The sequence below is a fragment of the Balaenoptera physalus genome (assembly GCF_965194825.1).
Source record: "Balaenoptera physalus genome assembly, chromosome: 7".
NCBI classification, from domain to species: Eukaryota; Metazoa; Chordata; class Mammalia; order Artiodactyla; family Balaenopteridae; genus Balaenoptera; species Balaenoptera physalus.
The window spans coordinates 90625447-90630314 of record NC_138886.1 but is presented as its reverse complement, the minus strand read 5'-3'; the positions used below and the strand labels follow the sequence as shown (position 1 = coordinate 90630314).

The 4868-nt window shown below is 41.0% G+C and overlaps 1 pseudogene across 1 annotated transcript; it reads left to right on the top strand.

Moving 5' to 3' along the window:
- The first annotated feature begins 571 nt into the window (after window positions 1–571).
- Window positions 572–4404, top strand: LOC309664376 (pre-mRNA-processing factor 40 homolog A pseudogene; annotated as a pseudogene). The gene has a single exon. The product of its transcript is annotated as a pre-mRNA-processing factor 40 homolog A pseudogene (transcript).
- The last annotated feature ends 464 nt before the right edge of the window (window positions 4405–4868 follow it).

The following is a 4868-nucleotide window of genomic DNA, read 5'->3' as shown; positions in this document are numbered from 1 at the left end:
TATACAGACAAAGTCTCTCAGAGAAGCATACACATACACACTCACAAAAAGAGGAAAGGAAATGCAAGCTCGTGCCCCGGCAGCCCCAAAGCCGCACCTCCCCAATGCTCGGTCCTAGCGCCCGCCCATGCGCCTCTAATACACATTCCCGAACCTATTTGCTTTCTCCCTTCTTCCCCTCTATGCCTGCACTCGCCCTGGCTTCCCTCATTAACGGCAGCTCAGCTCCCTGCGCCCTCACCTCCCTTAACTGCCCTTTCCTCCTTCCTTGTCGCATTGTTCTCCCTGCCCCTACCACAACTTCCCTCCACGCCGCTCGGCACGCCTCCTACCCCCACCCTGGCACGCGCTCGCCAGCTGGTGCGTACTGAGCTCGAACCCGCTCCTCACAACCCCTCCTCTCGCCTTCACCGCCCCCTCCCTCCACCTCGAGCCCCGCGTGCGCGCATCCAGCCCCGGCCACCGCTAACACTAGAAGCTTCTTACTCCACCCCCATCCCACCCTACCCAACCCTTGGTGGCCTCAGGCGAGGCCGAGTGAGGCTGAGGCTGGGGGCGAATCGCCGAAGAGCTGCGTGTCGGCAGTGCAGTCTGATTGGACAGCGGGGAAGCCTGTCAGCTTATTGGCCCTGCTGATCCTGCCCCGTAGTGCAGGGCAGCCTTTAACCTTTAGCCCCAGTGGGCGCCAGCCACTCAGATCATTTCTTGTTGGTATATGTAGTGGCAGTGGCTGCCAACGGAGCAGTCTGAGTCCAACAATGAGGCTGGGGATGGGAGCCGAGCATGGAGGCCTCATGATGGGGCAGCCTGGCATGCATTATGTCCCAATGGGAATGCATCCTATGGGTCAGAGAGTGAATATGCCTCCTGTACCTCATGGAATGATGCCGCAAATGATGCCCCCAATGGGAGGACCACCAATGGGGCAAATGCCTGGAATGATGTCTTCAGTAATGCCTGGAATGATGATGTCTCATATGTCTCAGGCTTCCATGCAGCCTGCCTTACCACCAGGAGTAAATAATATGGATGTAGCAGCAGGTACAACATCTGGTGCAAAATCAATGTGGACTGAACATAAATCACCTGATGGAAGGACCTACTACTATAATACTGAAACAAAACAGTCTACTTGGGAGAAACCAGATGATCTTAAAACTCCTGCTGAGCAACTTTTATCTAAATGCCCTTGGAAGGAGTACAAGTCTGACTCTGGAAAGCCTTACTATTACAATTCTCAAACAAAAGAATCCCGCTGGGCGAAACCTAAAGAACTTGAAGATCTTGAGGGATACCAGAATACCATTGTTGCTGGAAGTCTTATTACAAAATCAAACCTGCATGCAATGATCAAAGCTGAAGAAAGCAGTAAACAAGAAGAGTGCACCACATCAACAGCCCCAGTTCCTACAACAGAAATTCCAACCACAATGAGCACCATGGCTGCTGCAGAAGCAGCAGCTGCTGCAGCCAATGCAAGTGCTTCCACCTCTGCTTCTAGTACTGTTGGTGGAACTGTTCCAGTTGTTCCTGAGCCTGAGGTTACTTCGATTGTTGCTACTGTTGTAGATAATGAAAATACAGTAACAATTTCGACTGAAGAACAAGCACAACTTACTAGTACCCCTGCTGTTCAGGATCAAAGTGTTGAAGTGTCTAGTAATACTGGAGAAGAAACATCTAAGCAGGAAACTGTAGCTGATTTTACTCCCAAAAAGGAGGAGGAAGAAAGCCAACCAGCCAAAAAAACATATACTTGGAATACAAAGGAGGAAACAAAGCAAGCATTTAAAGAATTATTGAAGGAAAAGCGGGTACCATCTAATGCTTCATGGGAGCAAGTTATGAAAATGATCATTAATGATCCATGATACAGTGCTTTAGCAAAGATGAGTGAAAAACAGCAGGCCTTTAATGCTTATAAAGTCCAGACAGAGAAAGAAGAGAAAGAAGAAGCAAGATCCAAATACAAAGAGGCTAAGGAATCCTTTCAGCATTTTCTTGAAAATCATGAAAAAATGACTTCCACAACTAGATACAAAAAAGCAGAGCAAATGTTTGGAGAGATGGAAGTCTGGAATGCAATATCAGAACGTGATCGTCTTGAAATCTATGAAGATGTTTTATTCTTTCTTTCAAAAAAAGAAAAGGAGCAAGCAAAGCAGTTGTGAAAGAGAAATTGGGAAGCCTTAAAAAACATACTTGACAACATGGCTAATGTGACATACTCTACTACTTGGTCTGAAGCCCAGCAGTATCTGATGGATAATCCAACTTTTGCAGAAGATGAAGAATTACAGAACATGGATAAAGAAGATGCATTAATTTGCTTTGAAGAACACATTCGGGCTTTAGAAAAGGAAGAAGAAGAAGAAAAACAGAAGAGTTTGCTTCGGGAAAGGAGACGACAGCGTAAAAACAGAGAACCTTTTCAGATATTTTTAGATGAACTGCATGAACATGGACAACTGCATTCTATGTCATCTTGGATGGAATTGTATCCAACAATTAGTTCCGACATTAGATTCACTAATATGCTTGGTCAGCCAGCATCAACTGCACTTGACCTTTTCAAGTTTTATGTTGAGGATCTTAAAGCACGTTATCATGATGAGAAGAAGATAATAAAAGACATTCTAAAGGATAAAGGATTTGTAGTTGAAGTAAATACTACTTTTGAAGACTTTGTGGCAATAATCAGTTCGACTAAAAGATCAACCACATTAGATGCAGGAAATATTAAGTTGGCTTTCAATAGTTTACTAGAAAAGGCAGAAGCCCGTGAACGTGAAAGAGAAAAAGAGGAGGCTCAGAAGATGAAATGAAAAGAATCTGCATTTAAGAGTATGTTGAAACAAGCTACTCCTCCAATAGAATTGGATGCTGTCTGGGAAGATATCTGGGAGAGATTTGTCAAAGAGCCAGCATTTGAGGATATAACTCTAGAGTCTGAAAGAAAATGAATATTTAAAGATTTTATGCATGTGCTTGAGCATGAATGTCAACATCATCATTCAAAGAATAAGAAGCTCTCTAAGAAATCTAAAAAACATCACAGGAAATGCTCCCGCTCTCAATCAGGGTCAGATTCAGATGATGATGACAGCCATTCAAAGAAAAAAAGACAGCCATCAGAGTCTCGTTCTGCTTCAGAACATTCTTCTAGTGCTGAATCTGAGAGAAGTTATAAGAAATCAAAAAAACATAAGACGAAAAGCAAGAAGAGAAGGCATAAATCTGACTCTCCAGAGTCAGACGCTGAACGGGAGAAGTATAAAAAAGAAAAAGACCAGGAAAGCGAAAAAGACAGAACTAGACAAAGATCAGAGTCAAAACACAAATCACCTAAGAAAAAGACTGGAAAGGATTCTGGTAATTGGGATACTTCTGGCAGTGAACTGAGTGAAGGGGAATTGGAAAAGCGTAGAAGGACCCTTTTGGAGCAACTGGATGATGATCAATAAATTATACCAAATATGCTTACAGTATGATTTAAAGTCTAATTCAGACCAGGGATTCTATTTTAAATTCAATTGAAATAACACTGGGTTTTAATTATATCACAGGAAAAAAAGTGCATTTAAGTATTGTTATTGTGGACTTTATAAAAAGCAAAGGAAATTGAAAATAACTTTTGATTCTGTATCAAGAATCATATTTTCATACAGTCATAACTGTCTTTCTGTGACCCTTTCATAGGGCACTGCAGAATGGATTAAAGGTGGCAATTTACTGATAACTGCAGGTGTCTCTACTTTGTTCTAAAGTCTAAGTCACGAGGTGATTGATTTGATTTACTTTATAGAAGTTGGATTTTGAAGATATATTGAAAATTTTTTGATATCTAGTAGTACAAAAAAAGCACCAGCAACTGATAAGACTGCTTTTTTGTGCACTATCCAACTGATTGAAGCTGATATGATCTTTTAAGGTGAACTCAGACATAGGTGTTCTTAATGGAAACCTGGTAGACCCTTAACTATAGTGGTGCTATTGAGCACTACTATAATAAAGCCACCATTATTTTTTATGAAACATCTAAATACATTTTAAAAAGGCTATTGTGAGGACATTATTTTGAAGTGATGTTTAAAAAGTTAACATCAAATCAAATTGTAAATTAGCTTAAATATATTGCCTTAAGGACCTACTAAAGAATGTGCCACCAAACTTTAAGTGATGGTTGCAATATCCTTGTCTAAAACAAATCAATGTTGACTTAAACGATTTCATTAACAGTTGTCTTTTTCTTTTTTTTTTTTTTAATCCGATCTTTCTCTTGGTTTTTTTCATTGAGGAAGTCTTTTACCTTCCCTCCTCACTGAGAAGTACTGATTTCGTGGTACACATTATAAAGCATTTCTGATTTGAATATTTTTGTACATTTTTATCAATTATTAAATCTTCTCTTCTAGAAAAAAAAAGAGAAAAGGAAAAATATGTGTATATATATGTATATATATATGTGTGTGTGTATATATATATATATATACACACATATATATATATAAAGGAAGAGAGCAACCAAATCAATAAACAAATCTGCCAATGATAATAAGCTCTAAAAACTAAACTAAGATAAACATAAAACCAGAAACAAATTAGATGCAGAAAGCAAACCCCAAGTCTACAGTTGCTCCCAAAGTCCGCCATCTCAATTTTGGGAAGAAATTTCCCTTTCTCTTCTTTGTTCGCACAGCTCCTGGGTTTCAGCTTTGGATTTGGCCTCGCCTCTGTATGTAAGTCTCCTGAGGGCATCTATTCCCCACCCAGACAGGACAGGGTTAAAGTAGCAGCTGATTAGGGGGCTCTGGGTCACTCAGGCAGGGGGGAGGAATGGGTATGGAATGCAGGGCGATCCTGCGGCA